Source organism: Diprion similis, chromosome 3 (genome assembly GCF_021155765.1).
Source record: "Diprion similis isolate iyDipSimi1 chromosome 3, iyDipSimi1.1, whole genome shotgun sequence".
Taxonomy (NCBI): domain Eukaryota; kingdom Metazoa; phylum Arthropoda; class Insecta; order Hymenoptera; family Diprionidae; genus Diprion; species Diprion similis.
The window spans coordinates 3572442-3584562 of record NC_060107.1 but is presented as its reverse complement, the minus strand read 5'-3'; the positions used below and the strand labels follow the sequence as shown (position 1 = coordinate 3584562).

At 37.7% G+C, this 12121-nt stretch overlaps 4 non-coding genes across 4 annotated transcripts; 1 reads left to right on the top strand and 3 right to left on the bottom strand.

The window, feature by feature from the left end:
* Positions 1-2660: 2660 nt before the first annotated feature.
* On the bottom strand, positions 2661-2742 carry Trnas-aga. Its single transcript has one exon. It is a non-coding gene; the product is annotated as a tRNA-Ser (tRNA).
* A 1764-nt stretch (positions 2743-4506) lies between these two features.
* Positions 4507-4579, bottom strand: Trnaf-gaa. The gene has a single exon. It is a non-coding gene; the product is annotated as a tRNA-Phe (tRNA).
* A 964-nt stretch (positions 4580-5543) lies between these two features.
* Trnas-gcu lies at positions 5544-5625 on the bottom strand. Its single transcript has one exon. It is a non-coding gene; the product is annotated as a tRNA-Ser (tRNA).
* Positions 5626-8816: 3191 nt separating this feature from the next.
* On the top strand, positions 8817-8890 carry Trnat-agu. Its single transcript has one exon. It is a non-coding gene; the product is annotated as a tRNA-Thr (tRNA).
* The last annotated feature ends 3231 nt before the right edge of the window (positions 8891-12121 follow it).

Genomic DNA, 12121 nt, shown 5'->3' with positions numbered 1-12121 from the left:
GTAAGTCTCTAAGACAGATTATATACATGCGAATCTGTAGAATCGCGGAGTATAAGCAAATAAATACCTTATCTCATCCCAAACGTGACACCGCTGCGTCACGCTATACTTGGCTCTTAACCCTGATGCAACAGTTATACTCGTTTCGAGAAAATAAAAAAAAATTGGAACGAGGACTGTTCACTCGGTGGAAATGAGGCATGGTCCGTTTCTGAATATAGTCGATCTGACCGACCGATTCCTCTCATAGAAAGTCTCGAAATATGAGTGGCAAGCAGGTACGCGTGAAATCGGAATTAACGAAATTCCTCTTAGTCCAGTTTTCACGGACTGAAAGATACTTTTCGCATCTCGGGACTGGAATATACCTTTCTTTCATTCCATTCTATGCTTCAGGTTGAAATTCGCAAAGTACGAACGAACCGATCCATTCGAGCGTTGCGTAAAGGCAAGTATATACCTATACATCTATATCTACAACTTGCTGTTGTACAGTCCTTGAGCACCACTTCAAACACTGTGTAGTATTATTACAAACCTCCGGCGGTATAAAATCCTGATGAGAATCAACGACCATACATCAAATCGAACCTCCGTACCTAATGAACGTTCGCCTGCTGATATATATATATATATATATATATATATATATATATATATATATATATATATATATATATATATGTACGTATAAAAGGTCAGATTTCCGATCGATCTTACGGTAAATCCTGTTCCATTCTACACACCGTGTGTTCAATGTTATGCAGCACACTTGATGCTAATCAACAAACTTATCAATATTCATCGCTTCTGCAGGAGTCGCCGATTTCCGTTGCTGAAAGAACGGATGGATGGATGGAGTTACGTATCGAATCGCGTGTACGTTGAGCGTAATTTTATCTACATATATATCTGTGATAATGTGATCTGCAAATCTGCAGATAGTTGCAATGCATGAGCTGCAAAATTTCATACTTAATCGCAGAGAGTCACGAGACGAACGGATCCTTGGGTGATGGCAAGTAACGATGAGGGTCATCACTCATCGTGATCCTGCATACTGGAATGACGTTGTACCGAGTTTTACGGCACTTGATGGAATGATAAGAATGCAATGTCAGCAATGCAGGGGACATGAATAATCATCACATCGAGATACTTGCGGCGGTGATTGTGGCCAACGAAGCGTTTACTTCACAAGTGTATTATACCCGCAGGTATCCGGCTCCTCTGCGGCAATAACTTCTAACAATCTAATAGCGTTTTCTTATTGGTCTATTTTCTACAGCAAGTACCTGCCTTGCCTACGTTGTGTTACAATGGAATGCCTCCATCGATGGAGAACGAGGATCGAAAGCCAAAGCTGCCGCTGCAGAGATTGTTCTGTAGTATTATTGTACCTACACACCTACTCGGTACTATCGAGTTATTGGTTGTTCCTTGTCGGTAGTATTGCTGCTGGTCAATGTCACGGCTGTCTCTGTCCTCGGTTTATCGTTTTTGATGGATCACAAGAAAAGGGGAGGAAGTAGAGAGGAGTGGAAGAAAAATTAGAGAGAGAAACGGATCCAACAATCGGTAGCTCGTATCCTTGATTAAAGCAGCAGGCTGCTGGAATATCATGTGTAAAAACAACTCGAGTTTGGTAAGTGTTATAAATCCGCAGAAATTGAGGCTTATAAATGTCAAATTTTCATTACTTCCACGTGACTGATGAATGGAAAGAATAATTTTATTACATAAAGTTTCCTTTTGTAGAAACTGGAACGATTTTTCGAATTTTAAGAAAAATTTATACCCATTTTCTCAAGCATTTAGGTATTGTAAATAACAATTAAACGGATCTCAGTTTCGCATTTATGTTATTTTTATTCAAAAATAATGATTAATTTTTGTTTGCTTTATACTTCGCATCGAATGATAACGAAATTCTTAATTTATTACTTAGAAAGTTTGCTTTTGTCTTTTCCCGGTGATAAATAAGTCTTGAAATTTTTGGTCATAGTAATGCCATAAAAAAGAAAAATATAAACTTTATATAAGTACTAAATGAAGATTTCAATTATTATTCGATCTATGGAATCCAAATTTATTTATTTGAATACAAACTAAAGAAAAACCTGAAAAACAATTTTATTGACCTGTGTTATACGTGACATTAGAACTCTGCCGCGTCATAAATCATCAGCGCAAATTCATGATGTAATGTATAACGAATTATTACGTAGATAGCCAGAGAGCTAAGCTTCTTTGCCGATCCCGGCTCGTCAACTATCCTGCTGAATTAAATCGTTCGCGTGTATATCGCAATAATTGTTAACTCGTTATTCCCTGAAGCCTTCCGGGCTAAATCCGCACATTTCAACGCTTAATCTCTCGCCATATTGTCCCTTTCTACAGTCAGATTATTCGAGTATCTGTCTACTTGGCCGTGATAATTTTCTTGCTTAATTATTCATTCGGTTCTTTAAGACTCGCTTTGTCTCCGTCCGGCGATATAACGATTTATACCAGAAACGGATCGTCGCGACGATTTAAAAAAGCGGCGTAAAATTGAATTGAAAGACAAAAATATATTCGAAACTCGATGCAGGCATTAAATTTGAATAACATTCATGTGAGGAAATTTCGATGGAAAAATAAGGTAAAAAAAGATTCTTCGCAGTCGGTAGGACTCGAACCTACGCTCCCAGAGGGAATCTGATTTCTAGTCAGACGCCTTAACCACTCGGCCACGACTGCTGCTTGTACAAAACTCACTTATCAAGTTATTTATTTGAACAGATTGCAAAACAAATGACTAGCTTGACCGACGATAATAAATTTCTTCACCCCTCCTCTTTGCGTTGCAATTTCTAATGCGTTCGATCGATGCCTCGAGCAAGTCAACAAAATGAAGCATTCACACGCGATTCAAGGTGTCACAATTACAAGATAATATTTACACACATCCGTCGTATTTTCACACCACAGTTATTGCAATAAATCATACAAGAATACTCACGCAGCAAAGGCGAAGGTTCCCCCTCATTTTCGAATTGTATATGCGAAGACGCCATGTTGTTCCGGAAATCGATACACAGTACGGGGCGTGCGAAGAAATTGTTGCTCTTGTTGTTGTTGTTGTTGTTGTTGTAGTTGTTGTTGTTGTTAATATTATCATGCGAAAACTGATCGGCACCGTAGGAGTAAACGAGCAGTCGACGACGGGTACATTGTACTCTACACTCTCGGATACATCTGTTGGTATGTGCTATACATATACATATTAGCCTTGCGATGAATGCATAACAATAAAGTGGACAGCCGACTGTTTACAACATTTAGTTCATTGTCAGTTCTTATCTGACCCCCGCGATGCGTCGATCAGGATTCACGAGGTGGGGATCTGAACAATGAACTGATGTGCAGGGTGATTAATCAAGCCACCCGTGGGTTCACGGATCTTCTTTACCGACGGTGCAGCCATAGATCGCTGCAGTGAAACGCCAAGACGCAAATTCGAATTTTCGCGAACGATATCTCGTTCGGGGCTTTTCGATATTACGGTAATTCGAAATGACGGATCGAGGGAACTCGAAATTGATCAAATTCGAGCGAAAATTGTATTTCCTTTTAGGTGCAGTGAAAATTTTGCCAACTCTTCTATATCATCGGACACGTGTAATTGGGCACGTCGGACAATCATCGGCGATAAATCATTAGTCGGTCTGACCGAATCTTTGCAAAGGTGACTCGATCGTAATCCGTTTAATCGCAAGGTATTACGCGATGTTCAACGGTTGAATTAACGCGAAAGAATAGGTGTATACATATATACGTAGCTGTACAGAATTCTTAATTCGCAACGCTTCGTTGGTCAGCTTAATATGTATAGGTGTATCGCAATGTTGATTAACAGCCGCATATATAAAGAAGTTTGCAGCTCGACAACCGAGTTTTGGCAACGATTATGTAATCCCTTCAGGCCCAATGTATTACCGAATTACCGTGTGATACGAATTACAATTATACGAATATGAAATTCCGCGTTGAATACACTCACTCTTACATGAATACCATTTACTCACGTTTCACCCGGGAAAAAATTTATCAACGTTACCTGTAAGCAGCGTAATATATATATATATATATATATATATATATATATATATATATATATATATATATATATATATATATATATATATATCGTACGACGGCGTTGCATTTGATTAGAAAGTCGCGTGACATGCACGGATATTACTAACAGATGACTGTATTATACACGAGTCTCGTTAAACTGGAACGATACTGCGACACTTTACCGAAGCATATCAAAACTGCATAAGCAACTGTAATATCCTTGGGGCAAGAAAATCTTTGTGATTCTGCACGAACGTGAGATTGTTCTTGATGTTGAACCGAGCTCCTTTTCGAACAACTTTCAAACCCGCTACCTGGTGAGTAGAATAAAAACATGGACGAGAAGAAAAAACCGTTGAAAAATTAATCGGGCAAAAAGACTGCCGAAACCCGGGATTGAACCGGGGACATTTAGATCTTCAGTCTAACGCTCTCCCAACTGAGCTATTTCGGCGGATGATATGATGTATAGTCAAATTGCTTCAAGATCTTACACCCCAGAATTGCGTAACTCGATTAATTTTGAATCGTAATAAAACCGTTGAGTTGTGATAAGAGTTGTATTTTCAGTACCGTATAAATATTATGTCGTGTATTGACTCAGGTACTGTAAAGAATCGCGGAAATCGATGACGCTGACGATGCGTCGCGTGGAAATTTCTCTTTCACCAGCAACGAAAATTGGGAATGACTTGAATCGGGTATCACGATACAGCGAACACTGCCTTTCACAGATACGCGTAGTACTCGCATTGACAATAAGTTGTAAAAAATTGAAATAAGATTAAACGGCGATGAAACGAGTGATGCAGCGCCTGATTCCCGGTGCAATCGGAAATTGGATTGTTTCCAAGTAATTTGGGTTGCTAATCGCAAGGCGCAAAAAAACGATGAGCAACGCATCAAAAGCGGTTCAACTGTTTCAGTGGTTCTCAAATCCGGGATTCCCGTCACGCCGCGTCGCTTGAGCACTCGTACAGCGACTTTGTAACCATGAGATCTCATGCGAGAAATCGTCGATCGAAAACAACACGAATTCATTCCCGAGTAATTTGTGTCTTATAAGCAGAGAACGAGAATCGAGCGAAGGCACGGACGAGGGAATTAATGCAAAGAATCTCTTACAACACGGCAAATCGCATGGTTCTCAGATGAAAATATGCGTTTATAGGTATGTAGTATGTTATACGGAGACTAAACACGTCCGAGCGATTGCGAGAAATGCTTACGACGACGAAAAACGAACACTTCAATAGCACCGAGGAGCAATGTGCGGAGATCCTTTTCGCTCGGAGTGGAATGATTATAAACTGTTGAAAACCTGGGATAAGCCGTAAGTTCGCGGTACGCGACTACAAAGGATTATTAATCGAACGAAGAAAAAAGTGGAACAAAGAAGAAAAGAGAAAAAAAGTCTTCGACGAGGATGGGATTCGAACCCACGCGTGCAGAGCACATTGGATTAGCAGTCCAACGCCTTAACCACTCGGCCACCTCGTCCGATGATACGTTCTTCTTTGCCGAATTATGTGACGGGTGACCGACGGCGATGTTTCGTTGTTTCGTTCGAAATTCAAACGCGCCACGCCAACAAGGTAACGGCCTCGAACTTGCGCAACGAGAAAATTACTGCATCGCATTGTGCGCTATCAGTTCCGTCTCGCTGACTAGCAACAACTGAAATTCTTCCGCATAATGGTATCGCATGCCGATGACAGCATCGGCGTAACATCTGCTGTACAGCTTCGGTTACTTACTGTTGAAATTGTCGAAATTGATCTTTCGCTGGACTATAGAAAATAGAAAACCGATGCTCTGCATGTTCTCATAATAATCCGCGATCGACATTATATACCTACACGTAATCGCTGAACGGTTATAATACAGGTTCCCGCATATATTTTATACGAGGCTTGAGCATCCGTCATCATCATATCAGCCAGTTTCAAGTAATCACTAGCCGTTACATCGACGATCGATGCATGTAATCAATTAAGTAGCACATATCCATTCTGCACCGCGACGCTCGTGCAACGTGCATAATGAATTCGGAATATACCGCTAGATACAAATCAATAATCAGATATGCATTTCACCTCAACAGTCTATATACTATCCAGTATGCTTTTATATTATACAAGATCGTAAAATTTTATAATAAACAGCTTAACGAACGGGATTATTTCGTGAAAACTTTTATCGATAATACCATTTTTGCGATCGAAATATCTCGAAATCTCGACGTGATCGGAAAAAAAAGAAAAAATAACATACAACGCCATCGTAATCAGTGCGGCAAAATATTTCAAAAATCCACAAACTCATTTTATTAGCATTTTCTCACTAAAATATTGCATTACACCTTGTAAGTATGGCATATAATATATTACATATTATAGCCTCGGGAATTATATCGGTATACTTTCTTTCCTCGTGGTCTTGAACTTGATTCCCCCCCCCCCCCCCCCCCCCGCCACTCCTTGCGGTCCCGCAGCGAACTCATCCGCCTGAAATATGATCCACGTAGATATACTTACCGTGTGTCGTACTGCGATGATCATTGGTTTTTTTTGTTCGAATTTTTTCCCGCCACATTTTATACTCGTATAGAGCTGCTGCGATCGATCAGCGAAACAAACGCTAACACGATAAAGGATGAACAATACGGTAAATAAACAGTTTTCAGTGACAGTACAGAACACTTAGTCATAAAGATGAGATAATGACACGATATGATAGAATTGATCATCGGGTAGACAAACATAACGCGATGTACAAACGCACCGTTTATATATTTCTCTTTTCTATATTACGTCATTATTTCACTTGTTGATTAAGCAGTGCAACAGCTTATATATTCAAACTTTCACAAGCACGCGAATATACGTCGGTATGCTATGCCTGCATGTTTATAATACAGCTCGTGAACCGGTTCACACTGATGATTAAGGCACTGCAATATACGTAATTCGCGCATTCCAGCGTATTGTGTGCATATACATAATCTTGTAAGCTCTTCGCTTTTCCCCATGTTTCGATTGAATAACAATATTATACGGTTATATGTTGTAATATATATATATATATATATGTATATGTTCATATGTGTGTGTGTATTTTTTTTTTTTTTCATGTAATATAATGTGTATACAAAGAATTGCAGAAATGCTGCTAAATCATCAATTTTTAAAAGGCTAATGAAATGTGTATATATCATACACGGCGATATTCGCATTCCATTATACAATTCATTGTAGAATGTATTAATTCTACGCGTGTCTTACGATTAAACGTTTCGTTTATTTTTATAGCCATATGCTTTCGTCTGCTCATCATCATCAGCTGTATAATGCCTGTATTTAAACATTACATTTACAAGTATTACAAGAGCCCTGCATAAGCGTATATAAATAATATAAATAATCGTATTCTTCGACTAATAATACTTTTTCACTACATACACATAATAATTATACAGTTTAAAGTGTGCAATAAACGCTAGTATTATAGTACTTCGTATTTTAAGTATACGTATACGAAGGTATTTTACGATCGTACGCAAATTGTAAATACCGTGCTGTTCTCCTTTTTTTTTTTTTTTTTTTTATTCTATCTTTCTTTTTTTTTCTCTTCTTCTCATCTCATTCTTTACAACTTTTTTTAATAAACAAAACTCTAGCAGGTATGACATGCACGGCCGTAGCAGAAATATTCTTGCCCGGTAAATGACGTACCAACATTTCTCTTTTACATTAACCGATTGTATTTGAAAACATATGACGTACAATTTGCGGTATACAAAATAATTATATATTTACCGGATATATATATATATATATATATATATGTCGGTAGATATTGATGTGCAAAAAAGTTTCTCGTTACATAAGACGTGAATGTACCATAAAAATTTGGTGAATATTCAATACCAACTTGCAAACAAATGTTAATGTTGAAAAGTTTCACGTGCTTGCTGCTGTAATTATGTGTACATATTTGCATGAATATGGATCTCCTATCGCTCACACAATATATATAAAAAAAGCTTGAAGATTTCCGGCAGTTATTACATAAATAATTTGGAAATTGCAAATCCACCCGCGTTTTGTGCTGTAACCGAAAGATTAAATAAAACATTTCCATTGTATTAAGTCGTATACGAAATACGCATTTATATGCATGTATAATAAGTATAACTGCTTCTTTTACCGTTATTCTTAACTTCGAAAAAGAAAAGAGAAACAAAAAAAAAAAATTAACATCCGTAGTCAGTAAACGCGATGGAATTTGAAATAACGCGTGGATCATATAATAAGAATCGTTTTACTTGCTATTAACTACTCACAAAAACTGTTCTCTATCCGTCGAATCAACTTATTGTAAGCGAATTTCTGTACATCAGGGATGTTTAATAATAATAATAATAATAATAATAATAATAGTAATAATATCATCGCAATTAATAATATTGCAAGGCAATATCGAAATTGTTTACTTTGATTTGTATATGGATATGAAATATAATCGTCAAGGAAATTATGATAATATCTCGACTGATCTGTAATTCCGATTCACCCTGATAATTAATCATAACTTCGATACCCTAGTTTTACAATTATCCAATGACGCAGGCGATACGACGGCGGTGAAAATGATTTTAAATTATCTCAGAATATCTGCGCCATCAAGAAGGCGCCGTGGCTTAGTTGGTTAAAGCGCCTGTCTAGTAAACAGGAGATCGGGGGTTCGAATCCCCCCGGGGCCTCGTTGGTGGATTATTTTTCACCACGGATGACAGTTATTTTTTTCAATCCTCAAGGATTATTTTTTTTCACCGCCTCTCGCGATTCGTCGTTGTATCGACAAAAATTTTCAAGCGTTAATTTGTACGCACAAGTCGAAAAATATCCGAATGCCATAATGGATGGATAATATATCAATTATAGTTTCAGATGGTTATATGATATGAAGAACTTATTCTAGCACAGCTGATATTATCTACAGTAATATTCATTAATGCCTTAACTATCCGGCCAACTTGTTTTCGGCCCAAAACAAAACGCAGGTTCGACTCTATACGGATTATGTGACGATGACTTCCATTCTCTCGCGTCGGCTGCATCGCCAGTCATATTGTCACAAAATTCGTATAGAATCGAACTTGCATTTTGTTCCCGACCGAAAACAATTTAGATAGAAGGTTAAGGTATTCTTGATGATATTACTGTGCAGAAAAAAAGCACCTGAAATTGCAATTTTACGATACCGCAATTTTCCTTTTCTAACCTTTTAGGAGCAGGGGGGGGGGGGGGGTCACTAGTAGTAATACTCTATCATTTTGACCAGATTCGTCAATAGCTTCGGCCGCCATCTTGAAATTATAGTTTAAATCGGAAGATATATAAAGTAGTAGACATAAAAAAGTCGTCACTACCAAAGTTACGGATAGTTAAATATCCTTTGCAAGTTTGGTTACGACAATTTTTAGTAAAAAATTAAAAATGCCCGAGTTATATGACAAAAACAAATTCCCCCTTAAATTCAAGATGGTGGCCGAGGCTGCTGCAGAATCTGCTCGAAATTGACTAGAAAATTTATACTGCCAATGAACCTCCCTCCCGCAAAGATTATAAAAAATGAACAGTGGTATCGAAAAATGGAAATTTCAAATCTATATTCCGACTGGACTACATATTTATGCGCTTGAACATCGGCCGTCCAAACGACGCGGCAGGTTACCTTATATCATGTACACCTACGTGTATATAATAGCTGTACAGAGACGGAAATTGCTGTTTTTCTATATCAGCAGATCATTCTATACCCTGTGCATGATTATACTTATATACGCACACCCGTTTCAAATCAATTGCCGATTATTGCACCCTGTCACTCGTTTCACATGCTGATAATTATATAGCTAGCATGTATACGAGATGAGCCTGACACTCGATGTGTGTATGTATGTAGATGTGCATATGCACGGTGATGGATGCGTACTCGTATAGGTGTATAACCTATACCAGCTGATATTGTAGTTTCATGACCGTGGATCACGTTACAACCTTGGCGAATTAAACGCAATTCCTGAGAGTGCCGGCGCATGGCGGCCGGTCATTTTTAATTGGTTGTAGTAGGTAAAGCGGGTGCATTTCCTCTACCTATACGAGAGCAAAAATACGAAATAGTTATACTCTCCGCGCGTGATTGGAAGTTGTTCTCATGACGTCAGAGCCTGATCCTCGGCGCCATTTTATCACCACATAACCTAAGTTCTTAATTTAAATCGAGGCAAATCGTAATTATTGGAGTTTCAAATTACTCATGTCGCATCAATTATTAGACATAATCAATAATATACCTGTTCTACCATCCACACCCGAAAAAAACATGGTCAACAGTTAGATGTCAGCCTGGTTGCGTTAGTTAAAATTTTTTCCACCAGATGACGCATTGCAAAATGAAAATCCCAACAACAGAAAATCCACGTATTAATAAAACAAATGTAGAGAATAATCTTATCTCAGTATATTTGAATCATCGTTCAATTTTTTTTATTATAATATGTGTATACTCCTGTACGCGTCCTAATTACCTGCACAAATACGTCATCACATGCATACCGGAAATGGCTATACGCGTACACACATTCATATCAATCCTCTCGACAATTCAGGCATAGTATGTCAAATTATTATGTAATACAACGGCTCCTGCGGCCAATCAGCGCTGTATGATAATCATAATAATAGTAATAATAATAACTGAACTTCCACGGGAAGTTCGTTGAGAGATGCAGGAGCGATAAAATAAGAATAAGGATAAGAAAAAAGAAACATACGAATACTTGCAGAGGCTCAATCGTTCGTTTGATCTCTCTCTGATGCACTCCGTGCGATGTATAAAGTATAATCACTTTTTAATCAACGGTCTGCAAATATTATATACATATAGGTGTATATGTGTATATATATTATATATATTGTAGAAGTATAGGTATGAGCGCGTATAACAGTTTGCACAGAGCGTCATGCGGATTCTCCGCAAACATTGTATGGAGGATATGTATATAACATACGTGTACCTTATAGTCAATGTGAAGTGTGAAACAGACGCAGTGTTATTGTATAGCTGTAAGTGTTGTAATGTTGTGTACGCAAATTGAAATTCTGTACTATGTATATAAATGCACGTTTATACATTGTGTGTGTGTAAGCAACATAACAGTATAGACTGATATCCAAAATATAAAAATTAAAAAGCAATTTATCGGACACGTGATATATAGATACGTGAATACACTGAATATCATTCGAGTGATTAATTGAACGTGGTAATTACGTGCGTGCCTGGGGAGAAATAAAATCGAGAAGAAGAGAACGATGAGAAATGAATTTAACGCTTTATTATTACAGGCGATCGTGGAACCACAACGTATAAAGTGCGACAGACTAGAACTGGACATTCTTCAAGGATGAATGGGCCCCACAGTCCGAATCAGAAGTTAGGAGAAGGGAAAAAAGCGTTGAAAAAATCTACAGCAATGCTAATTGCGCCCGTGATTTTCTAGGCGATTGAAACAACATTATCACAGCTATTATATGGAATAGAAATGAATATAAACAAATTTGAATAACACGAGATAATTGCTCGATATCGATTGTTGAAAAAAAAACGTTTTATAGTTGAAACTTTCGACATAATTAAATGATTAAACGTCGTTGTTCTTTATCCGATTCTAATGCTTTTCTTTTTGTTAAAAATCTTATTTTTGGATTTCTGAAATCTCAGCTCGTGCTATCCAAATGAGCTCAGATTCATTTCTACTTCAGGGTGATATTTTGTTTCATTCCTATTCCTCGTCGTCGGCAAAATCATCGGTTTTCCTCGTCTCTTAGCTTTCGATTCGTACCAACTATCAGGAGATTATTTTTCGTATATTTTTACCCATCCTTCTATTGCCTGGTCGCTTTTCCTTACACTGTTAAAAATTTAT